This window comes from Protopterus annectens, chromosome 15.part0 (genome assembly GCF_019279795.1).
Source record: "Protopterus annectens isolate FY-2018-M chromosome 15.part0, PAN1.0, whole genome shotgun sequence".
NCBI classification, from domain to species: domain Eukaryota; kingdom Metazoa; phylum Chordata; order Ceratodontiformes; family Protopteridae; genus Protopterus; species Protopterus annectens.
Genome location: NC_056749.1, coordinates 121,060,888 through 121,088,464, shown reverse-complemented (window position 1 = coordinate 121,088,464; position 27,577 = coordinate 121,060,888). Strand labels below are relative to the sequence as shown.

The window sequence follows — 27,577 nt, the reverse complement described above, 5'->3', positions numbered from 1 at the left end:
CAAACACATCCTTCAATACTCTCAATATTGAGCGGATTGGAAGAGGTTCTGAGAATTCAACTTATAACATTTCATAGGATCATAGGAGATTACTATGCTATCACCCCAGAGGCCATTTTAAGCCTAGCCGTTTCAACCCAATGTAATATCAGAAAAGTATTAGTCAACACCCAAGACGGCATTTAGTGATGACTGCTAATGTCCAGGAGGGTTGTAGGGGCTATCCTCGGTAAGAATTTAAAGAGCACCCATCCACTCATCCAGGTTCCACTTGAACAGTGTCATAGAGAGGTGCTGCGTTTCACACGAGTTGGTACCTTCTTCCAAAAACCTAGCAGTTGCTGGGAGAAATATCTGTCCCTCCCGCATGTCCTACTTATGTCGTAGGCCATACTTAAGCAACAATAAACTTCAGTCTTACTATGCATAACTCGTAATGCATCAATTTTATTTTTTTTATTTTTTATTTTATTTTATTTTACATTTGTTGACCGGGCTAGTCTAGCTGGATACATATTCATTTTCAGTAGAGGCCCGGGGAGAAAAGCTCCACAAAAAAAAAAACATATAACAACAATACATTATGGTAAATATATATATATTTGTGAATAATAATTAAAATACAATCAGACCCCAAAAAAAGGACAGGCTAAAAGAAACTACAGTTGGCAAAGAGAAATACATAGCCAGTTATAGAGCATTAAACTTTAGCTAAGGCTAAAGAAACAAATTATCAGAAAGAATGACAGGTAAGTTAAGGTAGTTATAAAGAAATCTAGGAGAAACAGAAGAAGAGAAGAAGCAGTAGAGAGAAAAGAGAGTAAGGAGAAAAAGAAGTGGCAAAGGTGATGAGAGAGAAGAGCAAGGAGAAGGGGGTAAAGCATAAAGGCCAAACATGGGCAAGAGATAGACTAGGAAAAAGCTTAAAAAGCAAGCCAAAAATAGGTGGAGTGGAAAAAGAAGAGGTGAGCTAAAAAAGAGGAGGAGAAGAATGTCAGTCAGAAGTACTACAAGAACAGAGCCAGTGATTTTGGAAGTAAAGCTTGAGTTTTTCTTTGAAGAGAGGAAATGATGAAATCAGTGTTATATCACTAGGTAACAGATTCCATCTTCTACCAACCGTATTAGTGAATAAAGAGTTGCCGGCATAGTTGTTAGACTTTATTGATCTGGTCAGGAGTCTACAAGAAGAACGGAGGGAGTTAAGATTATTGTAAGGGATTAAAAGTTGAGAGAGTATAGGGGTGTTGTCAGGTTGGTACAGAATTTTGTGAGCAATGGTAAGTTGTGAGATGAGAAGATGGTATTGAAATTCGAGCCAGCCTAGGAGTTTCAAGTTTAGACAGTGATGGGTTCTGTAAGGGTTACCAGTGGCAAAGCGGGCAATGTTATTATAACAAGCAGCTAGTTTGTTTAGGTTAGCTTTCTTGAGGTTTGTGTAAATTGGAGAGGCATAAAAGAGAGTAGACATAAGATGGGAGAGGGCAATTTTAGCTCTAGTAGGTGGGGTTAGAAACTGTTTGATACGGTATAAGAATCCTATTTTTTTGTTCACAGATTTGATGGTGTTGTTGATATGTTGATCAAAAGTGAGATTATTATCAATGGTTACTCCTAACAGTTTAGTAGTAGTGTCAGGAGAGATGACAGTGGCGTTGTTTGAAGAGATAGTGAAGTGTAAAGGGGAGGTCCGAGAGGTAGGGGTGAAGAGAAGAAGTTTAGTTCGGTCTCTGCGTCACTCCTTTTACCATCTTGTACCTCTCTGGGTCTCTGGCTGCTGTGGCTGCTGTACTGCAGGCTTGCTCTGCTCTAAGCTCTAGCTCTACTCCTGCCCTAAGTGGCTCCTAACTTGTGTCTGACGAACTTGGCCTTCCTCCAGTGACTGTGACTTGAATTACATCAACCTACCCTGTCCATTCTAGGAACAGAAACTCTAAGCTCTAGCTCTACTCCTGCCCTAAGTGGCTCCTAACTTGTGTCTGACGAACTTGGCCTTCCTCCAGTGACTGTGACTTGAATTACATCAACCTACCCTGTCCATTCTAGGAACAGAAACTCTAAGCTCTAGCTCTACTCCTGCCCTAAGTGGCTCCTAACTTGTGTCTGACGAACTTGGCCTTCCTCCAGTGACTGTGACTTGAATTACATCAACCTACCCTGTCCATTCTAGGAACAGAAACTCTAAGCTCTAGCTCTACTCCTGCCCTAAGTGGCTCCTAACTTGTGTCTGACGAACTTGGCCTTCCTCCAGTGACTGTGACTTGAATTACATCAACCTACCCTGTCCATTCTAGGAACAGAAAGTATGTTTGGGCTCCAATATTGTTGATGTGTTTGACTCCCATTGGGTCCCCTAAAAGAGTTAACAACTGCTAGTTCTCCAGCCTCAAACAGCCAGCTACCTCTCGCTCCTTACCTCCCCCCCTTTTTTTCTGTACTCACTTCTCATCCAGCTACTCTTTTACCTCATGTTTTTTCCCCTTACCTCCTCATTTTCCTTCCTCGCTTTTATTCCCCTCCCACTATCCTTTCCACCTGAACTATAAAGCTACTACCTTGCTGCTACCTTGGCCCCTTCTGGCCTATTCAGACTGTAAAGCTCATCACTGTCCTCTTTCTTAGTAACCTCCACTTTCTACCCTAACTACCTATCTATCCGCCTTCTTATCTATTTCTGACTCCTTATCTGTAACCTGCTTTTTCCCTATCTCACCTCTCTCTGTCCTCCTGTCCTCCTGCTGTATGCTTTACAATACCTCTACATTATCTAACACTGTTTAACTTACTGGTGCTCTCTAGTCCTATCACTACCCTTTCCTGCTATACTACCTGCATCTCTGATTGTCTCCTTTCTCATCTCTTCTTCTGTGGTTTCTTATCTTACCTTATCTGACTTAGACCATCTCTGTGTCTCTATCTGTCTACCTCTTTATCTCTACTTTCATTACTCTCTGGACATTCCTACCGGTCCTTTCCCTGACCTCCATTCTATTCTATTTTTCCCCCGTCTCTACTTGGTTCCGCCCACCCACTCCTACACCACTCCTGCCCTGCCTCTGGGCCGCCCCTATTCATTTGGTAAGTTTACATTTACCCCTTCCTGTCTCTGCGTCACTCCTTTTACCATCTTGTACCTCTCTGGGTCTCTGGCTGCTGTGGCTGCTGTACTGCAGGCTTGCTCTGGTAGGTCTACCCATACGGAGATACCGTATTTCTAATTAAGAATGTATGTATATTGCTGCCCATACCTGGGTTTCACTGCTTCATCCTGTTAAGGTTACTGTACTTGGTATTTATCTACTAGAACGCCTTAGCGTTGTGAACCAACGTGCATTTACTGTATATAGTAGCTTAATGCGCACTTACTCCGTATGCATTTAACTTCTGTTAGCTCATTGTATCTAGCGTTTGATTAGACTTAGAGGATGTTATCACTGTGAATGCGAACAACTGCATTATTACTGCTGAAATTGCTGTTGCACCATTTTCATGTTATTTTACCTGAATGCTTTAGCGTTTGTTTAAACTTAGAGGATTTAAGCACTGTGAAAGCGAACAACTGATTTGTCTTAGCTCTGATTGCTTTAGTGCTCCAACGTGCACATTCTCTACACATATTTAACTTCTGTTCTTCCGTGTTATGTCTAAATAAGTTATTTCTCTTGGTACATAACGTTAATGTCCGTTTTTCCTTACTCACTTGCTACATCTGTTGGTGTTACCTATGTACTAGGTGTATTCAAACGAGATTACGCCTCCTGCTCGTGTGATTTAGCACATCATCACCTTTTTTAAATGTGCTAGGATGCCTAATGCTTTATGTCTAATGTAGAGCCGAAATTGTTTTAATAAACAACGCACTGTTTGAATGTTAGGTAATTATATTAAGTTTTTATGCCCATTACTCGTCCTCTGTTACCACTGGGTCTTTTCGGTGTGCTGTACCTATTGTACCACAGCCATTTAAACTGCGCCACTAATGCGAAGCTCTCCCACGTGTTTACTTAGTATTAGTGTGGAGGAGTGCATAGCTGGCATTACTAGGATTACCACACCATAGGTACGATACTCTCTACAGCAGTAGTCTTGCTGAGGACACTGCTGTTCCACCATTTATACATTTTTTTCTGCAGTTGACTGACGCTAAACAGCCAATTGTACTCCCAACATAGCTTAACTCAACACTGAGAATTAAACACGGACTACTGTATTTTCGCGCTTTAGCGCGGAAATGGATATCAGGTGTCCTGCTTCTCACATCTCCCTCCTTTAGCGACTCCTATTTTACTGCTGGGATGTCCCTTTCGCTTATTTAATTTCCCTGGTATTGGTCCACTAGCTATAGCTATATTATCTGAACTTAGCCTTATTTTTTCTCTAGTCCAGCTCTCTTAAAGTAGCGCTATACCTGCTGTTTGTATTGTACTCCCCCCCCCCCATACATATATTTATCTGACCTGCCTTCCATTACAGTCCTACTGAAGGGAGCTGTGTATGTTTTACGACTGTGTAATGTTACTTAGTCACAAGAGAGATACAATATATGCTACCTTGTTTTAATATCTTATCTAGTTCTCTGTATTAGATTGTTTTACTACTTATACTTGATTACAACTGTTGCTTAATTTGTTTGATGGGATGCTATTTCATTGAATACCTGTGCTAACACTGTCTCTTTTTGTTTTTTTCTTCTCCTTTTTTTCTACCTTCTTTTTTCCCAAAGCTCTAAGCTCTAGCTCTACTCCTGCCCTAAGTGGCTCCTAACTTGTGTCTGACGAACTTGGCCTTCCTCCAGTGACTGTGACTTGAATTACATCAACCTACCCTGTCCATTCTAGGAACAGAAAGTATGTTTGGGCTCCAATATTGTTGATGTGTTTGACTCCCATTGGGTCCCCTAAAAGAGTTAACAACTGCTAGTTCTCCAGCCTCAAACAGCCAGCTACCTCTCGCTCCTTACCTCCCCCCCTTTTTTTCTGTACTCACTTCTCATCCAGCTACTCTTTTACCTCATGTTTTTCCCCTTACCTCCTCATTTTCCTTCCTCGCTTTTATTCCCCTCCCACTATCCTTTCCACCTGAACTATAAAGCTACTACCTTGCTGCTACCTTGGCCCCTTCTGGCCTATTCAGACTGTAAAGCTTATCACTGTCCTCTTTCTTAGTAACCTCCACTTTCTACCCTAACTACCTATCTATCCGCCTTCTTATCTATTTCTGACTCCTTATCTGTAACCTGCTTTTTCCCTATCTCACCTCTCTCTGTCCTCCTGTCCTCCTGCTGTATGCTTTACAATACCTCTACATTATCTAACACTGTTTAACTTACTGGTGCTCTCTAGTCCTATCACTACCCTTTCCTGCTATACTACCTGCATCTCTGATTGTCTCCTTTCTCATCTCTTCTTCTGTGGTTTCTTATCTTACCTTATCTGACTTAGACCATCTCTGTGTCTCTATCTGTCTACCTCTTTATCTCTACTTTCATTACTCTCTGGACATTCCTACCGGTCCTTTCCCTGACCTCCATTCTATTCTATTTTTCCCCCGTCTCTACTTGGTTCCGCCCACCCACTCCTACACCACTCCTGCCCTGCCTCTGGGCCGCCCCTATTCATTTGGTAAGTTTACATTTACCCCTTCCTGTCTCTGCGTCACTCCTTTTACCATCTTGTACCTCTCTGGGTCTCTGGCTGCTGTGGCTGCTGTACTGCAGGCTTGCTCTGGTAGGTCTACCCATACGGAGATACCGTATTTCTAATTAAGAATGTATGTATATTGCTGCCCATACCTGGGTTTCACTGCTTCATCCTGTTAAGGTTACTGTACTTGGTATTTATCTACTAGAACGCCTTAGCGTTGTGAACCAACGTGCATTTACTGTATATAGTAGCTTAATGCGCACTTACTCCGTATGCATTTAACTTCTGTTAGCTCATTGTATCTAGCGTTTGATTAGACTTAGAGGATGTTATCACTGTGAATGCGAACAACTGCATTATTACTGCTGAAATTGCTGTTGCACCATTTTCATGTTATTTTACCTGAATGCTTTAGCGTTTGTTTAAACTTAGAGGATTTAAGCACTGTGAAAGCGAACAACTGATTTGTCTTAGCTCTGATTGCTTTAGTGCTCCAACGTGCACATTCTCTACACATATTTAACTTCTGTTCTTCCGTGTTATGTCTAAATAAGTTATTTCTCTTGGTACATAACGTTAATGTCCGTTTTTCCTTACTCACTTGCTACATCTGTTGGTGTTACCTATGTACTAGGTGTATTCAAACGAGATTACACCTCCTGCTCGTGTGATTTAGCACATCATCACCTTTTTTAAATGTGCTAGGATGCCTAATGCTTTATGTCTAATGTAGAGCCCGAAATTGTTTTTAATAAACAACGCACTGTTTGAATGTTAGGTAATTATATTAAGTTTTTATGCCCATTACTCGTCCTCTGTTACCACTGGGTCTTTTCGGTGTGCTGTACCTATTGTACCACAGCCATTTAAACTGCGCCACTAATGCGAAGCTCTCCCACGTGTTTACTTAGTATTAGTGTGGAGGAGTGCATAGCTGGCATTACTAGGATTACCACACCATAGGTACGATACTCTCTACAGCAGTAGTCTTGCTGAGGACACTGCTGTTCCACCATTTATACATTTTTTTCTGCAGTTGACTGACGCTAAACAGCCAATTGTACTCCCAACATAGCTTAACTCCCCACTGAGAATTAAACACGGACTACTGTATTTTCGCGTTTTAGCGCGGAAATGGATATCAGGTGTCCTGCTTCTCACATCTCCCTCCTTTAGCGACTCCTATTTTACTGCTGGGATGTCCCTTTCGCTTATTTAATTTCCCTGGTATTGGTCCACTAGCTATAGCTATATTATCTGAACTTAGCCTTATTTTTTCTCTAGTCCAGCTCTCTTAAAGTAGCGCTATACCTGCTGTTTGTATTGTACTCCCCCCCCCCCCATACATATATTTATCTGACCTGCCTTCCATTACAGTCCTACTGAAGGGAGCTGTGTATGTTTTACGACTGTGTAATGTTACTTAGTCACAAGAGAGATACAATATATGCTACCTTGTTTTAATATCTTATCTAGTTCTCTGTATTAGATTGTTTTACTACTTATACTTGATTACAACTGTTGCTTAATTTGTTTGATGGGATGCTATTTCATTGAATACCTGTGCTAACACTGTCTCTTTGTTTTTTCTTCTCCTTTTTTCTACCTTCTTTTTTCCCAAAGCTCTAAGCTCTAGCTCTACTCCTGCCCTAAGTGGCTCCTAACTTGTGTCTGACGAACTTGGCCTTCCTCCAGTGACTGTGACTTGAATTACATCAAGCTACCCTGTCCATTCTAGGAACAGAAAGTATGTTTGGGCTCCAATATTGTTGATGTGTTTGACTCCCATTGGGTCCCCTAAAAGAGTTAACAACTGCTAGTTCTCCAGCCTCAAACAGCCAGCTACCTCTCGCTCCTTACCTCCCCCCCTTTTTTTCTGTACTCACTTCTCATCCAGCTACTCTTTTACCTCATGTTTTTTCCCCTTACCACCTCATTTGCCTTCCTCGCTTTTATTGCCCTCCCACTATCCTTTCCACCTGAACTATAAAGCTACTACCTTGCTGCTACCTTGGCCCCTTCTGGCCTATTCAGACTGTAAAGCTCATCACTGTCCTCTTTCTTAGTAACCTCCACTTTCTACCCTAACTACCTATCTATCCGCCTTCTTATCTATTTCTGACTCCTTATCTGTAACCTGCTTTTTCCCTATCTCACCTCTCTCTGTCCTCCTGTCCTCCTGCTGTATGCTTTACAATACCTCTACATTATCTAACACTGTTTAACTTACTGGTGCTCTCTAGTCCTATCACTACCCTTTCCTGCTATACTACCTGCATCTCTGATTGTCTCCTTTCTCATCTCTTCTTCTGTGGTTTCTTATCTTACCTTATCTGACTTAGACCATCTCTGTGTCTCTATCTGTCTACCTCTTTATCTCTACTTTCATTACTCTCTGGACATTCCTACCGGTCCTTTCCCTGACCTCCATTCTATTCTATTTTTCCCCCGTCTCTACTTGGTTCCGCCCACCCACTCCTACACCACTCCTGCCCTGCCTCTGGGCCACCCCTATTCATTTGGTAAGTTTACATATACCCCTTCCTGTCTCTGCGTCACTCCTTTTACCATCTTGTACCTCTCTGGGTCTCTGGCTGCTGTGGCTGCTGTACTGCAGGCTTGCTCTGGTAGGTCTACCCATACGGAGATACCGTATTTCTAATTAAGAATGTATGTATATTGCTGCCCATACCTGGGTTTCACTGCTTCATCCTGTTAAGGTTACTGTACTTGGTATTTATCTACTAGAACGCCTTAGCGTTGTGAACCAACGTGCATTTACTGTATATAGTAGCTTAATGCGCACTTACTCCGTATGCATTTAACTTCTGTTAGCTCATTGTATCTAGCGTTTGATTAGACTTAGAGGATGTTATCACTGTGAATGCGAACAACTGCATTATTACTGCTGAAATTGCTGTTGCACCATTTTCATGTTATTTTACCTGAATGCTTTAGCGTTTGTTTAAACTTAGAGGATTTAAGCACTGTGAAAGCGAACAACTGATTTGTCTTAGCTCTGATTGCTTTAGTGCTCCAACGTGCACATTCTCTACACATATTTAACTTCTGTTCTTCCGTGTTATGTCTAAATAAGTTATTTCTCTTGGTACATAACGTTAATGTCCGTTTTTCCTTACTCACTTGCTACATCTGTTGGTGTTACCTATGTACTAGGTGTATTCAAACGAGATTACGCCTCCTGCTCGTGTGATTTAGCACATCATCACCTTTTTTAAATGTGCTAGGATGCCTAATGCTTTATGTCTAATGTAGAGCCCGAAATTGTTTTTAATAAACAACGCACTGTTTGAATGTTAGGTAATTATATTAAGTTTTTATGCCCATTACTCGTCCTCTGTTACCACTGGGTCTTTTCGGTGTGCTGTACCTATTGTACCACAGCCATTTAAACTGCGCCACTAATGCGAAGCTCTCCCACGTGTTTACTTAGTATTAGTGTGGAGGAGTGCATAGCTGGCATTACTAGGATTACCACACCATAGGTACGATACTCTCTACAGCAGTAGTCTTGCTGAGGACACTGCTGTTCCACCATTTATACATTTTTTTCTGCAGTTGACTGACGCTAAACAGCCAATTGTACTCCCAACATAGCTTAACTCCCCACTGAGAATTAAACACGGACTACTGTATTTTCGCGTTTTAGCGCGGAAATGGATATCAGGTGTCCTGCTTCTCACATCTCCCTCCTTTAGCGACTCCTATTTTACTGCTGGGATGTCCCTTTCGCTTATTTAATTTCCCTGGTATTGGTCCACTAGCTATAGCTATATTATCTGAACTTAGCCTTATTTTTTCTCTAGTCCAGCTCTCTTAAAGTAGCGCTATACCTGCTGTTTGTATTGTACTCCCCCCCCCCCATACATATATTTATCTGACCTGCCTTCCATTACAGTCCTACTGAAGGGAGCTGTGTATGTTTTACGACTGTGTAATGTTACTTAGTCACAAGAGAGATACAATATATGCTACCTTGTTTTAATATCTTATCTAGTTCTCTGTATTAGATTGTTTTACTACTTATACTTGATTACAACTGTTGCTTAATTTGTTTGATGGGATGCTATTTCATTGAATACCTGTGCTAACACTGTCTCTTTGTTTTTTCTTCTCCTTTTTTCTACCTTCTTTTTTCCCAAAGCTCTAAGCTCTAGCTCTACTCCTGCCCTAAGTGGCTCCTAACTTGTGTCTGACGAACTTGGCCTTCCTCCAGTGACTGTGACTTGAATTACATCAACCTACCCTGTCCATTCTAGGAACAGAAAGTATGTTTGGGCTCCAATATTGTTGATGTGTTTGACTCCCATTGGGTCCCCTAAAAGAGTTAACAACTGCTAGTTCTCCAGCCTCAAACAGCCAGCTACCTCTCGCTCCTTACCTCCCCCCCTTTTTTTCTGTACTCACTTCTCATCCAGCTACTCTTTTACCTCATGTTTTTCCCCTTACCTCCTCATTTTCCTTCCTCGCTTTTATTCCCTCCCACTATCCTTTCCACCTGAACTATAAAGCTACTACCTTGCTGCTACCTTGGCCCCTTCTGGCCTATTCAGACTGTAAAGCTCATCACTGTCCTCTTTCTTAGTAACCTCCACTTTCTACCCTAACTACCTATCTATCCGCCTTCTTATCTATTTCTGACTCCTTATCTGTAACCTGCTTTTTCCCTATCTCACCTCTCTCTGTCCTCCTGTCCTCCTGCTGTATGCTTTACAATACCTCTACATTATCTAACACTGTTTAACTTACTGGTGCTCTCTAGTCCTATCACTACCCTTTCCTGCTATACTACCTGCATCTCTGATTGTCTCCTTTCTCATCTCTTCTTCTGTGGTTTCTTCCCGCTCCGTTCGCCCTGCGGGCTCACTCCGCTCCCCTCCCTACCCCCAATTCCCACCCACCCCCCGGGGTCCTACTCTTATAGCTACCCAGCCACACCCCCCATCACACCTATCCACTCCTTCCCTGCATTTTCTGCCCACCCCTCAACACACCCCTTATACTCTAACCTCTTCCTCTTTGTCTTCTCTACTACCTTTCCCTCTAGTTTCAGACTCTCTCCTCTTTTTCTATATATCGCTTTTCTCACTCCACTCTCCTCACCAGTCTTACCCCTCTCTATACACTTCAGTATACTGCAGTTCTCACCCAACCAATAGTATACTGTAGTTCTCCTCTACCTTCCTAGCTGACATACTTCCACCTATATTCTCACCTCCTACATTTTTTCTCTCTGATTTCTCCTTTTCTCTATCTCTATACATAATGACTTCCTTCTATCCTACACTTCTTACTCTATCACTCCTACTCTTAACCTCCCTATTCTCTACTTACCAACTTACCTTCTTTGAAAACTCACTTACTATCCTGCCTAATTTCACAAAAAAAGAGACCTCAACCATATACACCTTCACACCCTACTCCAATGCTACAACCACCCCTAACTATCTTCTTCCTAAATTTCACAGACTATCTCACCTCACTTATATCCTGCCCTCAGATAAAAAACCTAAACTTCTAACCTTTTCAAATAGTAACATAACAACCAAACTAGGAAGTCCCACCTTACTAGATGGTGACATACACCCCAACCCAGGCCCAACTGACCCCTCACCTCAACTACACTCTTCCAATCTCACTAATAAATTCATCATAGGGCACCTTAACATTCAAAGTTTAAACAATAAAATACCCCACCTTCATGCCCTCCTCGACACCTATTCTTTTGACATTCTATGCCTCTCTGAAACCTGGCTTAAATCAGGCACTAAGGACTCTGAAATAATACCCCAAGGCTATAACATACTTAGACAAGACAGAACAAAACGTAAAGGTGGTGGGGTAGCAATCCTTTTTAAAAATCATCTTAACATCACTACTCTACCAACGTGTCCAAACCAGGATAGCAAAATAGAAGCCATCACAACTAAACTCCAACTAAATGCTAAAAAAGCCCTTTATATCATATGCATGTACCTACCTCCAGGCAACAATATTCCAATATTAGAAGACTTTCTTAGTTGGGTTTCAACCACCTACCCACAGGAAACTATAATCCTAGGCGACTTTAACATAGACTGGAACAATATTAATGCTGAAAATCCCTCCTCCCATATTAACCTTCACAGTTTCTCCCAAACAATCACCTCAACTACTAGATTCAATAAGCACAGTAAAAGAGAAAGCATATTAGACTGGATACTCACAAACAATGTTAACAAAATATATAAAGTAGGTACCATGCCAGATGAAGTCAGTGATCACTTCCTAACCTATATCTCCAGAGAAAAGTCAGATTGTTTAAACACCCCAAACATTAGACAAATTCGCTGTACCAAGCATTTTAACAAAGACCTTTTTCTAGCTGAACTTAGCTTGCAACTGGAATTCTAAAAACACTGCCTCTTGAGGATGCAGCTGTATTCTTTAATACTACTTTCTTATCCATTCTTAATAGACATGCTCCAGAGCGTTCCATTAGAATGAAATCAAAAACAGCCCCATGGCTCTCTAAAGAAACTAAGAAACTCATCCACATTAGAAATAAAGTTTGGACCAAATGGAGAAGCCATAGAAATAACCCAGATTTTCTTCACTACCGCCAGCTTAGAAATCAGACTAAGAAATCAATAATCTCTGACAAAAAAAAGTTCTACTGTGAACTTCAGCAAACTCATCTTAACAATTCCAGACAATTCTGGCTATCAGTAAATAGACTCCTCTCACCAGGTACAGCCAAAACTCCCTTCCCACTAAATGCCAACCCTGACACCCCTCTCCAAACTGCAAATACCTTTAATTCTTTTTTCTCTGAAACTATTCAATCCCTAGCTAGACAAATGAACACCAACAACTACCAACCCCCATACAACCCACCTAAATCTTCTCACAATTTCTCTCTAAAACCTATATCTACCTCTTACATCTACAGACTCATTCACAAACTGAAACCATGTACACCTTCAGCTGATAAGCTCCCTGCGCTTTTCCTCCAAAAAGCAGCCAAAGAAATTGCATACCCAATATCCATACTCATAAACAGAACTATCCAGGAGGGTTCCATCCCAAACATCTGGAAAGTCTCCCATATTATTCCTCTACACAAAGGTGGTAATTCTATTGACTACACCAACTTTAGACCAATTGCTCTCCTCTCACCCTTAGCCAAAATTATGGAGAAATGTATTCACCAGCAACTAGTACAATATCTCTCTCTCCACAACATTATAGCACACTGTCAGCATGGCTTTAGACCTCATCACAGCACCACCACCGCCCTTCTTTCCTTTACAGATACTATCTACAAAAATCGCAACAATAATCTTCTCTCTTCTGCTCTCTTCATTGATCTCTCAAAAGCATTTGACATGGTCAACCACTCTCTCTTAACTAACATTTTTCAATCTCTTTCATTTGATAACCTAGCTATTAAATGGTTCACATCATATCTTAACAACAGACAACAAGCAGTCATATGGGAAAACCAAATCTCTACTCTTTTGCCAATTTCCATCGGAGTTCCTCAGGGCTCCATTCTTGGCCCTCTTCTCTTCTCCCTCTTCATCAATGATCTTCATTCTGCTATCCCACAAGCAACCTGCATTCAATATGCAGATGATTCAACCCTTATTTGTTCTGCTCCATCCCCTACAGAACTGATCTCACTCACCCAAAATGTCTTTAATACAGTTGAAACATGGTTCTCTAAACGATTCCTCCTACTTAATGCCAAAAAAACTAAACTTCTCCTTTTTACCCCCACAACTCGGACCCCCCCTTTAAACTTCTCCATCACCTCAAACACTAACACCATCATCTCTCCCGATTCCACAACAAAACTGCTAGGAATAACCATAGACAATAATCTCTCCTTCGATCAACACATTAACAACACCATAAAACTAGTTAACAGAAAAATAGGATCCCTTTATCGAATTAAACCCTTTCTAACCCCAGCAACTAGAAACAAGATAGCTCAATCCCATCTCTTAGCCACTCTACTATATGCCTCCCCTATTTATACCAACCTTAAGAAATGCAATCTAACTAAATTAGCAACCTGCTACAACAATATAGCTCGCTTCGCAACTGGTAACCCCTTCAGAACCCATCATTGTCTTAACTTAAAACTCTTAGGCTGGCTTGAATTCCAAAACTACCTGCAAATCCCTCAACTCTCTATTGCCCATAGTATACTATATCAACCTGACAACACCCCTATTCTCTCTCAACTGATAATCCCTTATAACAATCTCAACTCTCTGCTCTTCTCACAAACTGATGGCCAAATCTATTAAGTCTAACAACTCTGCTGGTGACTGTCTCTTCACAAATACAGTAGGTAGAAATTGGAATCTTCTACCTAGTGATATAACTCTAACTACATCTTTGCCTCTTTTCAAACAGAAAATTAAACTGTACTTCCAAAACCACTGGCTCTGCTCCTGCAGTACACCTGACTAACTTACCCTATTTCTTAAACTGTTACTCCTCCACTCCTTTCCTCTCTACTCCAACTCCTGTTTCTGATTCTACTACTATTAGAACTTTATGTATTATATACTTTTCTGCAAAATTTGTTGGAATTAACAAACAGTACATTTCTTTCCTCAGGAAAATTTGTTTTTATTACTGTTGAATTCTCTCTTGCAATGTTATATTCCCTATAAGCTGTATTTCTTAAGTGACCTAGTTGTATGTAATGTATTAGTAGATAGTGGAGCTTTTCTCCTCGGGCCTCTGCTGAAAATGGACTTGTTATCCAGCCAGACTAGCCCGGTCAACAAATGTAAAATAAATAAAATAAAATAATAGTTTTCTTTGCATTAAGAAGGAGGTACCGTCTAGTAAACCATGTTTCTACAGTGTTAAAGATATTTTGAGTTAGTGAGATTAGTTCTATGGAAGAAGATGCTGAGCAAATAATGGTAGAGTCATCAGCGTATTGAATGCAAGTTGCTTGAGGGATTGCTGAGTGCAGATCATTTATGAAGAGGGAGAAGAGTAGTGGACCAAGAATAGAGCCCTGAGGGACACCAATGGAAATTGGCAATAATGAAGAGATGTGGTTATCCCAAAGAACAGCTTGTTGTCTGTTGCTCAGATATTTAGCTGAACCATTTGATAGCTAAGTTATCAAATGAGAGGGATTCAAGGATATTAATTAGAGAAGAATGGTTGACCATGTCGAAAGCTTTAGAGAGATCAATAAATAGAGCTGAAGAGAGAAGGTTATTGTTGCGGTTCCAGTTGATAGTATCCACAAAGGAGAGGAGGGCAGTGGTGGTGCTATGATGAGGTCTAAAGCCATGCTGGCAATTTGCTATTATGTTATGTAAAGAGAGATATTGTACAAGTTGCTGGTGAATGCATTTCTCCATAATTTTTGCTAAGGGGGAGAGGAGAGCAATAGGTCTAAAGTTAGAGAAGTCAAAAGAGTTACCACCTTTGTGTAGAGGGATAATATGAGAGATTTTCCAAATATCAGGAATGATTCCCTCTTGGATTGTCCTGTTTATTAGAATGGATATAGGGTAAGCAATTACTTTAGCTGCCTTTTGGAGATAAAGAGAAGGGATTTTGTCAGCAGAGGGGGTACATGGTTTCAGTTTGTGAATTAGTCTGTAGATAAAAGAGGTGGAGATAGGTTGAAGAGAGAAGTTAAAAGTAGAGTCTACTAGGTTAGTTCACACTCAAGTGAAGAAGGTACAAACTCCACACCCTCCATAAATCAGAGCTTGTACAATAGTATCACTTACCTGCACAGCACTTCATCTATAGCTATTTATTCACCAGCCAACAGTAGTAATGCTCACCAAGCACAAATGAAATTCAGCCACAGCTCTAGTTGTATGCATAGCGATGAGCAACAAACTGATTATGCAGCTAGTCAAAAACACTTTGAATAATCATGACTTAAACAAGTCACTATTTTGTGGCACCATTACTTAAATAAAAATATTCTTATTTTCAGATTTTCCAGCAAAAACAGGACAGTTGAGAGGTATGACATGCACAAATTATTTTATGGCAAATCATGGGACTCGTGGCACAGTAACAGCTAAGAGCATATTCCTAACGAGACCAGTTTTATAAACACATCACTTGAGTAATACATACTGCTTTATCTTGTTAAAGGATTAACTGAGATTACTTCAAACATCAACACATGAAATGGAAATCTTTAAATGGGAATATAAGTCAGAACAGACCCACTCCTGCCATGAGGATACAGTGAATTTTACAAGTGTTACAGTAGACAATAACTGCAACTGATACTCTTCTTATGCCCATTTTATCATGTTCTAGGACTCATTCTTCCTGCTGATCTAGGACCACTTCAGACAAATTGTCCATGAACTTAACCAATAGGAAATTCAGAAGAGAACAGTTTAGCTAAGCTCCTGAAAAACTATTAGCTAACAAATACAAAGAAGAAATGGCAGGGGCTAAAAAAACACTGCTGGATAAGAAATTGGCAGGCACCATAATGGCACAGTTAGAAGTTAAGTAACTAATTAAATGCCTGAACTAGGCTGGTTATAAGTACTACTACTTAAATAACTTACAGGATCAATTTTACTTAAGTACTAGATGCACAGAAGAGTGCAGAGATGGCATTCTCTCCTGGATATTCTACAGGTAGTTCATAAAACACTTTCGGGTTGAAGACTTGAGCCCACCTTTATGCAGCAATTAACACAGTACCATAGTACAAAGCCTTCTCAGCTAAAGCACCTAACACGATTCAAGAAACAAGGCATCAAAGTCAGCTTTTCCCTTCTCCCACAAGCAAAAGAACATACTCACTACAGTTAAGGACAGCAAATATTTTACATCAGTTCAAGATAAAATACTCTTCCAAGCAATTGTTTTGAAACCAGTATTCCATCTCACAAACGTATGAATTATACACCAGCGCATGTGTGCTGCAAAACCAAGTAATGCATTCCCAGATTACCATTTACCAAGATTCCTGAATAAAACAGTGGGAATTAAAGTGCAATACAACCCACCTTGTTTTCCCAGTAGAGCATTTTGTTGTTTCAAATCATCTATATCCTGCTGATGTGTATGAGTTTTCCTTCTCATGTACTAAATGTATTCTGTAGCTTTATCTAGAATTTGAGCTTGTGATGATATTTTTTGAGAGACTGAGAAAAAGTACAGTTTTGTACCTACCATAAATGTAGATGTTCGAGTGCTAATACAGCTGCAGTAATCACAGATGGGTTCTCTGCCGTCAGGCAGTCCCTCGGTCGGCCAAATTCCAAAGTCTAGGTCCGGCGTCGGTTGTTGTCGCTTTCTTTCCTGACGTCAATGAGGCAGGGGTATATAAGACACAGCCGACGCCATTTTCTTCAGTCTTTCTTGCCCCAGATGTCAGGTGCCCCCAGAAGGAAGGCAATACATAAATTATATTTATATACATGCAATGCAATATAATCAAAAATCAGTAGTTGCAAGCAAATATACCATAGAAGGATAACCCAATCAGGTTGTATGAAGAGGGGTTAGGCCCTAGGCCTTTACCAAGAGGGGAAGGAGGGAGGGAAAACTGTACTGCAGCTGTATTAGCATTCGAACATCTACATTTATGGTAGGTACAAAACTGTACTATGTTCATCGTGCATACAGCTGCAGTAATCACAGATGGGTAGAGTCCCAAAGCTACGCACAGGGTGGTAGGCACTAGGTGGAACTGGGATAAGCCAGAATGCCCTGCAACACAGCAGTGGCAAAGCCTGCTCTAGTTTTGGAATATAAAGGCAGGTGGTAGTGTTTTGTGAAGGTATGCACAGAACTCCAAGTGGCTGCCTCCAAAATATCTTTGGTAGGAACTCCTCTGAGGAAGGCTGTAGAGGTAGCTGTGGCCCTGGTGGAGTGGGATCTGATGCCTGTAGGGACAGATTTTCCATGATAGGAGTAACAAAACCGTATGCAGTGGCCTATCCATTTTGAAATTGTCTGTTTGGTAACTGGCTTCCCTTGAGCTCCTACAGCATAGGACACAAAAAGTTGGTCTGATTTCCTGAAAGGCTTGTTCTGTCCAAATAATAACGTAGCTGTCTATGGATGTCTAAGGAGTGTAGCAGCCTTTCCCCTTTGTTTTGAGGATTGGGGTAAAAGGTAGGTAAGTGTATGGCTTGATTTAAAGCTACCCTGGATACCACTTTAAGCATAAATGACAGGTTGGTTCGTAGGGAAACCCTGTCCTGATGGAAGATGAGAAAAGGCTGCACAGCCATGAGGGCTTGTAGTTCCGAAACCCTATGAGCTGAGGTAATGGCCAGAAGGAAGGCTGTTTTCCAGGACAAATATTGCAAATCTGTTGAGGCAGCTGGTTCAAAGGGAGGTAATGTTAATTTTTCTAGAATGTAATTAAGATCCCAGGCTAGTATTGGTTGTTTCCTTGGTGGTCTTATATTCTTAGCCCCTCTGAGGAACTGTCTTAAGAGTGGGTGAGAGAATAAGGGTGGATCAGTGTTGAATTCTGCAGAAATGGCTGAGGCATGGATTTTTATGGAGGAAAATTAGAGTTCACTGTTCAGCAGCTCAGCTAAATAATGTAATACCAGAGGCAAATTCAGTTTTCTAGGGTCCTGGCCTTTTTTCTCATTCCAAGAGCAAAACCGTTTCCATTTTGCGGAGTAAGCCTTTCTAGTAGATGGCCTTCTGGCCTCCAAAATGACATCCTGCACCTCTTTGGGGAGTAGGGTCTGTTGTGGTGTTAAGGAATTTTCCATGCAGCGAGATTGAGTGTTTTCAGCTGACTGTGAAGAGTTTTGTAGCTGTGCTGAGTCAGCAGAAGAGGCATTAGAGGTAGGGACCAGGGAGGAGTATGTGTTAGGCTCCTCAGGAGTGGGTACCAGTGTTGTCTTGGCCAGTCTGGAGCAATCAGTATCATCTTCGGTCTGTCTGCTCTTGCTTTCAAGAGTACCTTGGGCAGAAGAGGCAGAGGTGGGAAAGCGTAAACTGTCCATGCTGTCCAACTGAATGAAAGGGCGTCCACTCTCCAGGCCATTGGATGAAAGGTCCTTGAACAGAACTTTTCCAATTGATGATTCCTGTGGGAGGCAGAGAGATCTATGTCTGGCCTCCCCCACGCTTGGATTATCTTTGTAAACACTTGAGGATGCAACTTCCATTTGTGTGGATCTGTCATATTTCTGCGTAGATTGTCTGCCAGCGTGTTTTCCAAACCTGGCAAGTACTGTGCCTGAAGTTCGATTTGCCATTCCAGAGCCAAGTTCCAAAGTGTCATGGCTAATCTGCACAGGGGGTATGAATGTGTTCCTCCTTGTTTGTTTATGTACCACATTACTGTGGTGTTGTCTGTTCTTATCAATAATTGTCCTGGATGCAGGAGGTCCTTGAAGGCTGTAATTGCATTCATCACTGCTAGCATTTCTTTTTGATTGATGTGAAGGTGCTTTTCCTTTTGGGACCATTTGCCCTGAATGCACCTGTCTGTCATGTGCGCCCCCCCCCCCCCCCCCCCCAGGCATAATCTGAATCGTCTGCTGTGATGACTTGATTTGCTTGAGGCTTGCAGAATGGGAGACCTGTGTTTGTTTGACATGCTTGGGCCCACCATAGAAATTCCTTTTGCAAACATGGAATTATTGGTATTATTGTTTCCAAACCGTGGCTGTGTTGAGACCATAGGTTTTTTAGGTACCATTGAAGTTTCCTCATATGCAACTTTGCACATGGGATTAAAAGAATGCAAGATACCATGAAGCCCAGAGCCTGCAGGATTTTCCTTGCAGTAAGCCTGGTACAATTTGCTAGTATTTTGAAGTACTGAGTTAGTTGCCCCTGTTTTTCTGGCATAAGATATGCCATCTGGGTGTTTGTGTCCAAGTTGGCACCCAGGAAAGTTATTTTCTGAGATGGTGTTAGCCTGGATTTCTCTTTGTTGACTGTGTATCCCAGGGAATTCAGTAACCGTGTTACATAAGCCAGATGTTCCAGAAGTATGTGCTTGCTGTCCGCTTGGATCAGGCAGTCATCCAAATAAGGGTAAATTTGTATCCCTTGAAGTCTGCATTAGGCAATTACTGATGCCAGGCATTTCGTGAATACTCTGGGCACAGTAGATAAGCCAAAGGGCAATGCAGAGAATTGATAGTGAATTGAACCTGCAAGAAATCTGAGGTATCTTCTGCAGCTTTGTCTGACTGGGACATGCAGGTATGCCTCCTTGAGGTCCAATGTTACCAGCCAAAACTCCTTGCCCAGCATGGGAAGAAGCTGCTGTAATGTGAGCATCTTGAATTTTGGTACGAGTAAGAATGTGTTTAGGATGGATAAGTCCAAAATAGGTCTCCAGTCGGTTCCTTTCCTTGGTACCAGAAATAGCCTGGAATAAAAACCTTGATCTTGTTCGTGAGTAGGTACCTCTTGAATAGCTTTCATGTCTATGAGCTTTGAAATTTGTAGTTGTGCCTCTGCCCTCTGATTGTGTGGCAGGTTTGGCATGCCTCTCATTTTTGGAAGAGTGTGAAAATGAAATCTGTAGCCTCTGTTTATAACGTCCAGGATCCATTTGTCTGTTGTGATAATATGCCAATTTCTTGTAAATAATGCCATCTTTCCTCCCAAGGGTGCTGCCAGCTGAGACTTGCTTGGCATGGAAAGGAGGAAGTCATTGGGTTTGTTTCCTGTATTGTTATGCACGGTCTTCGCCACCTCTTGGTGCTGGAGTTTGCCATTGCCTGCCTCTATATGATCCTTGTGATTGTCCTCTGCCCCTTGCGCGCCTGTATCTAACTCTTTGGGGCTTGTCCGTGGCTGGAAAGGACCAGTTTTTAGCAGGACAATTTCTGCTAAAACGTGGTGGTTGAACCTGTAGAAAAGCTTTGACAGTTTGCATAGATTTGGCTTTTTCTTCCATTTTCCATAGTATCTCCTCAGCATTAGTACCAAATAGCACATCCTTTTGTAAAGGAGCATCTAGTAGTTTAGCTTTCACATGATCAGGCAAGATTTGTTCCCTAAGCCAGGCATGTCTACGAATGACTGATCCTGTAACAGCAGCTCTACTTGAGGTCTCTAGGGCATCATAGCCACATTGTAAGGTGCATTTACCCACTTGTTCTGCACTGTGCATCATATCCTGCAACTCCTTCAAATCTGGTTGTTCAGGTTGAGACATTTTATTCCTTAATTGTGATAACAGAAACTGCTGATATTTAAGCATATGAAACTGACAATTTAAGGCCCTCATAGCTAGAGTGGCCGAGGTATATATATTTTTTCCCCACCTTTCTAAGGATCTTGACTCTCTTTCGGAAGGTAGTGGATTCTTAGCAGTAGAGGCCTTCATTCCCTTGGGGCCTTGAGAAATGGTTTCAGGGTCAGCATTATGGCTTTTGTAAAGAAATTGGTGGGAGTTAGGAACTCTGTAGTACCTATCAGGCTTGACTGGGGCAGGAGGCAGGGAATCCGGATTAAGGCAAGCCTCCGAATAAACATCATCAAGTATGTCCAAGACAGGAGGTATCGCAAGAGGTCTGTGTTGAGGTAACAAAAGAAATTCCCGAAGTCTTTTCTTGGAATCAGAAAAGTCTTGGCCTTCCCAATGGACGTGTTCCCTCAAGGTGTGCAAGGTTTCCCCAAAAGAAAAATCCTCTGGAGGAGATACAGAAGGAATGGACTGCTCTGCATCAGAATCTTCAAAAGGGGAGTAAGAGTGTTCCTCTACATCAGAACGTTCTGAAAAAATGGAGCCCTGATCAGAAGAGGGAGAATCTTCCTCCACTCTGGGTCTCTTGTCTGGAGGGGGTTGGGAACCCCTGATAAGAGTAATTAAATCCTCAGCCATTTTAAGCATCTGCCTTTTAGGCATGGGGCCTGGAGATGGGCCCTGTGCAACAGGCCTCTTGGGATGCCTGGCTGATTTGGACTTAGTAAAGGCCTTAATGGAAAAGGAAGATGAGGGTCTAAAGACACCATGGGTGAAAGTGGACCTGTCCACATTAGGAGGCTCAACACACACAGTGGCTTCGGTGGTTGTAATCTGGGTATGGGCCGAGGTACCTGCGGTCTCGGTTACAGAAGACACCGCCAAAGAAGTGTCGTCGGAAGTCAGGGACTGCATAGGCGTCTCGCTGAGAACCGGACCACGTGTAGTCGGTTTTGGCGTGGTGTCGGTGGAGACCGCGGACTTCGCGTGTCGGTCCTTGTCCTTGCGTTTTTTGGACAAAATGGTAGTCGGAGTCTCCGACAACATTTTATAATCAAAGGCTTTACCAAAAAGGTGTTGGGCGAACTCCGCCCAACGCTTAATAGTGCGTTTATTGAAAGTAGCGCAAAAGCGACAGCCCGAGACGTCATGGTCTGGGCCTAAACAAGGTATGCAGAGGGAATGGAAATCCTTATGCGGTATTTGCTTCCCACAAGAAATACAATTGTTAACTTTTTCTGACATCGGTCTGAGGCAAGAAAAGTTTCAACGGGTACTTAGCTTTAAAGAAGACTTCGGTTTCCAATTTTTCGTAAATTCAGGAGCTGGCCGACCGGCACTTGCGAACTGCTTTGGGCACCGCGCGGCAAAAAAGACTGAAGAAAATGGCATCGGCTGTGTCTTATATACCCCTGCCTTATTGACGTCAGGAAAGAAAGCGACAACAACCAACGCCGGACCTAGACTTTGGAATTCGGCCGACCGAGGACCCGCCTGACAGCAGAGAACCCATTTGTGATTACTGCAGCTGTATGCACGATGAACATCCACTAAATACTGTATTAGCCTGGGGAGTATTGTTTTAGTTATAGAATGAATAAGATCGAGCTTATCTTTGATATATTTCCTAGCTTCTTGTAAGTCAAGCCAAGAGGATGAATCAAAATTATTCTCTTCAATAAGAATGTTAAGTGATTTTAATTCATTATTCATCATGTGATACCAAACTAGTAAATGCTTTTGCTTAAATACATTTTATGATAATCTGTAGTGAAGATATTATGAGTATAGGCTATAGGGAAAATAAGAAATATCCAGTATTCATATAACATGTGTCTAAGAATAAAGTTTTTGAAAGATTTAAAAATTAAAATTATGTAGTTAGATCTATATAATTGATTGCAATGATATGAAAAAAATTCTTTCAATCTCCAAATAAAAGTATTATTTAAGTTTAACATTTTCATTTCAAAAGTATTATTAGGCTTTTGAGATAAACAAAGAATATAATCTTTCCATTTAGCTGAATATTTACCATAATAGTTGTGTCTTACGGCTTTTCCCAGTTAGGGGTCGCCACAGTGGAACTCCGGTCCGCTAATGATTGGCAGTAGATTTTTACGTGCCGAGTTACCGGCCCTGACGCACAACATTCAATGAAGGTACGTCCATTCACGCATGTCTCTACACAGAAGACGCTCTAGCTGAGAATCAAACAGGACATCATCTTACTATGAGGCGACAACGCTACCGCAGCACCACCACCGCAGTTATTTACCATAAGATGAGTATTCAACTGGGATAATGGTGGTATTGCTTTTCCTAATCTAGAATTTTATGCTATTTCCTCCGTAATTAAAACTATTATTTACCATAAGAAGAGTGATAGTTTTAATTACGGATGAAATAGCATAAAATTCTAGATTAGGCAAAGCAATCCACCATTATCCCAGTTGAACATTTGGATAGATAACGCAGTTCTAGGTTTAATTGGATGCCAGAGGAACTTATTAAACTTTTTAATTACTATATGGGTAGGGAGTATAGATATAGACTATTATATACAAGATTTTAGGAAGTAGAACCATCTTTATAAGTGACAACTTTTCTTCCATTGAGAATCTTATTGTTAACCATGAGCTTGTTAGAGATTCTATTATTTGAATACTTTTGATGAAATTTATTTTTAATGTATCTTTTAAGTTATTAGAAATAATTATACCCTAGATATGTTATTTGTTGATTTTGAGGTACATATTTCTTAAAATTATCTTTAATGTTGATTTTTTTGACCAACTAAGAGAATTTGTGTTTTATGATGATTAAATCTAAGACCTGAGTTTTTCTGAAACTTGTCCATATTAATAAATAACTATGCCAAGATAGGATTTTTACCCCCCAAAGTAATCAAGATGTCATCTGCAAACATTTGTATTTCTGATGTTTCATTAAAACCCAAATCATAACCTTTAATGTTAGTATTATCCCTGATCAGATTAGCCCATGGTTCCATAATTAAGGTGAATAAAAGGGGACATAATGGACAGCCTTGTTTGGTTCCTTTTTCAATAGGTATAAATTGTGAAATATAGGAGCCTATTTTGACATATGCTTGACAACTAGTGTAAAGTTGGGTAATAAGATTTATATAATTTTTGGAAAAGTTAAGTTCTCCCAGTAGAATAAATAAATAGTCCCAGTTTATTGTGTCGAAAGCACAATTTATGTCTAAGCTAATTATAGTTAGGTTATTTTTAAAGTTCTTAACTGATTCTATTAAGGTTAGTATTATCTTAATGTTGTCATATGAGGTTCTGTTAATAATAAAGTCAGTCTGATCAGAGTCTACTAAACTACGAAGGACATTTTTGAGTCTATTTGCATAAACAGAAAAACATTTTGTAATCTGTATTTAATAAAGAAATTGATCTGTATGAATTGCATTTGGTAGGATCTTTATCCTGTTTTAGAATAGGAGTGATAAAGGTATATTCCCACGATAGTGGAATTAAATTTTTAGTTTGGGCTATACTGAAAACTGAGTGTAAAATAGAGAGAGCTTTTGTAGGTAAAATTTTATAAATTTCAGGGATGATACCATCATTACCCAGGGCTTTGTTTTGTTTTAATTTGTTAATTTGTACTTGAATGTCATTAAGGGTTATTTGTCTGTCTAATGATTCAACTTGAACAGTTAACTTTTTTGTGTTTTTATTAATGAACGACTTTGTATCAGTTATGGGGTTTATTAACTCAGTAGACTGATTAAGTTTAGAAAAAAAATTCTCTAAATTAATTTCATAGGTTATGAAGATCAGAAACCTTTTTCTTTTTTTGAGGTGAATAAAGTTCCTTAATGCGATTAAATTTATTCATTCTTTTAATTTTGTTGGCAAGCATATTTTTGGATCTAGGGTTTGATGAAAAAGTAATAAATTTAAACTTCTCTAAACTAATCTTTATCTTACGATCTAAAATCTCAAGATACTTCTTATTTAAAGAATCTATGTTTTTTAATAGTTTTACCTTCCTTGTTTTTTAAAAGGAGTAGATTCAAATTATCAAGTTTTGTTTGAATCTCAACTCTTTAACCCATGTAATTCTTTTTTTTTTTTTTTTTAATACCAATCAATTATCCTACCATATAAGTAGGCTTTCACTGCGTCCCATATGAAAATTTCAAAAGTGTCTTTAGTGGTATTGAGATTGATAAAGTTTTGAACTTCTGTAGATGTCCCCTCTCTGATCATAATTCTATAACCTTTGACTCATCTATTTACTCATTATATAATGCTCAGATAGAGAGGATTCCAGCCTACATCTCTAATTTGAATGATTTTAAATCCTTCATATCTACAGACGTTCAAAACTTTATCGAACTCAATACCACTGATTTGTTTCATTCTATGAAGATGGAATCTCAGTTGATGAACATCTAACACATGCAAAATGCTTTCACCCTTGCTAGAGTATCTGGGAAAAAATTCTGGTAAATTTATTAACTGACTTACGTTTGTTTCTGATGCCACTTTAGTAAGAAAGGACACATTAGTTCTAAAAGAAACCCTGCAATTGTGAAAAACCACATAGGGAGGTTCGCATGAAAGTGCTTCTAATTCCAAAACACATATATAGGATGCAACTGCCACAAGAAAAATTGCTTTCCAAGCCAGGAACTTAAGATCTACTGTGACCACAAGTTCAAAGGGTGGCTGCATTAAAGAGTCTGTAATATTATGGTAATATCCCATGAAGGAACTAAATCCCTGATGAGAGGTCACAAAAAAAGTTCCTCTCAATAAGGCTTTAGAAATCTTTAGGGAATCTATAGGGGAGTCGTTATGCCTTATGTAGAAGTTGGAGATAACTGCCATTTGAACTTTGAATGGGGAATAACTGGAACCTTTGTCAAAAAGTCCAAATAAAAATTCAAAGATGGATGGAAAAGGTGTTGAAAAAGAATCCAGTCATTTGGAGACTGTCCAGATAAAAACCTCCTCGATTTCCTATGGCTCATCTTTTCTGTAGCTGCCTTTTGAAAAGCTGATAAGCTCTTGACAACTGTAGTGGGACGCTTGATGTCTCTGTCTATGGTCAAAAATGAAGAAACCATGCAGTTAAGTCTGTCATCTGGTCCAGGGATCTGGACAATAATCCAACATCCATGGGGGATGTACTAGTACAGGCCACAGGAAGGAGAACCATGCCTGTCGGGGACAGAAGGGTGCAATAAGTATTACACTGGCCTTGCAATGTCTACCTTTCTGGAATAACTTGTTCATTAGAGATGAAGGGAGATGCATATAGGAGATCTGTGGGGCGAACTGTGGACACAGTAATCCATCAATGATTGACCCTGTGAGGGGGATCAGAGCAAAGTAACTGCAGCATTTGTTGTTGAGACAGGAGGCGAAGTGATCACAAAGGTTGGCCCTAGCGACAAAATATCAAGGTTGCCACTAGTGAGTTGAAGGACCACTCATGAGACATAAAAATAATCCTGCTCAATCTGTCTGCTAAAGCACTGGAGGAATCTTGGAAGTGCGTTTCCAGCAGAAAGCAGTGTGAAGACATTGCCCTTTGCCAGACCCTCACGACCTCCCGACACAGCAGGTAGGAAAGAGCCCCCTCCTTGTTAGCTGTACAATACCACAGTCATGTTGTCTGTATGGAAAGACCAGGAACTAACATATCATGGAATCTCAGAAGCTCGTGGTTCTGATAGTCTCTGTCAGCAGTATGATAAGAGGAACCAAAATGGCTGGAGGGGCCTTCTCCTCAAGCATAGCTAAGATCCTGTGAAAAGCCTTGGAGGTTAATGAGGCAATCCTCTCTGAAGACCTACTCCTGACCAAGGACAATGGAGATCCTATGGTGCTAATGCACCTTGACCCAGAAGCTGACCTTAGATCAAGCTGTCAAGGGCTGAGACTCAGAGGTAGGGACTGCTAAAATAGCATCTGTGTCAATGCCTCCCCTCGAACCCCAGTACCAATACTTTGGCTCAGAGTCTTTCCCTGATCAGACTGCTTCAGAGTAGAGAGAGAAAGGGATGCGGTCAGGGTTGAAGTAACCACAAGTGTCAACCCCAATGAAGATGCCTCTGTGCAAGATGGGACCATTGTGACCAGTTCCAGTGTAGGGTGGACCAGTACCAAAGAAAAAAAGTGGAAGATAGAATGGACCAATACTCAGTACGTTTCCAGTGGATGGTACTAAGAGACCCCCAAGTTGGATCTCAGTCTTGGGAAACTTCATCATCCTGTCGACATCCTGCTCAGTAAAACTTCAGGATGACTGGAAGGAAAGAAGCTACAGAGGGTGGTCTAGAGAATCTCTTTTCTTGGAGAAAAGAGCCTTGGGCTTACCTGTTCTGGCAAGAACTGGGGCCAAGAAGAAGAGAAGCAGAGCTGAGGAGCTGTTGGTTCCAACCTATGAGCTGATTTTGGATCTGGTATGAGTACTGCTGGATCCGGAGAATGTTTCTTGGATGAATCAGAGCTAGGTTCCTAGATCCTCTCAGGCATATCTTTTTCCTTTTCATTACCTCTGTCCTTATCCTTGGGTTTTTCCTTAAACTTAGATTTATCCACTCTTACACAGAAAAGCGGAGGTAGAAGAAGAACCTGCAAAAGTAGAATCCCTGGTATGTGGAGGGAGTAAGCCTTTAAGTTAAGTTTTTTTCTTCTAGTTTGAAGGGCCCTGGCACTAAAAGAGGCACAGG

At 40.8% G+C, this 27,577-nt stretch overlaps 1 protein-coding gene and 1 long non-coding RNA gene across 7 annotated transcripts in view; one reads left to right on the top strand and one right to left on the bottom strand.

Moving 5' to 3' along the window:
* Nucleotides 1-27,577, bottom strand: part of PHKA1 (phosphorylase kinase regulatory subunit alpha 1) — a 3,177,076-nt gene that overhangs the window by 1,930,122 nt on the left and 1,219,377 nt on the right. The gene's annotated exons all lie outside the window — the stretch shown is intronic.
* LOC122790022 lies at nt 1,831-10,085 on the top strand. Of its 2 annotated transcripts, XR_006362908.1 has the most exons (4): nt 1,831-2,303; nt 4,724-4,847; nt 7,266-7,389; nt 9,808-10,085. It is a non-coding gene; the product is annotated as an uncharacterized LOC122790022 (long non-coding RNA). The 2 variants fall into 2 exon arrangements; XR_006362907.1 differs by lacking the exon at nt 9,808-10,085 and having other exon boundaries at nt 7,266-7,557.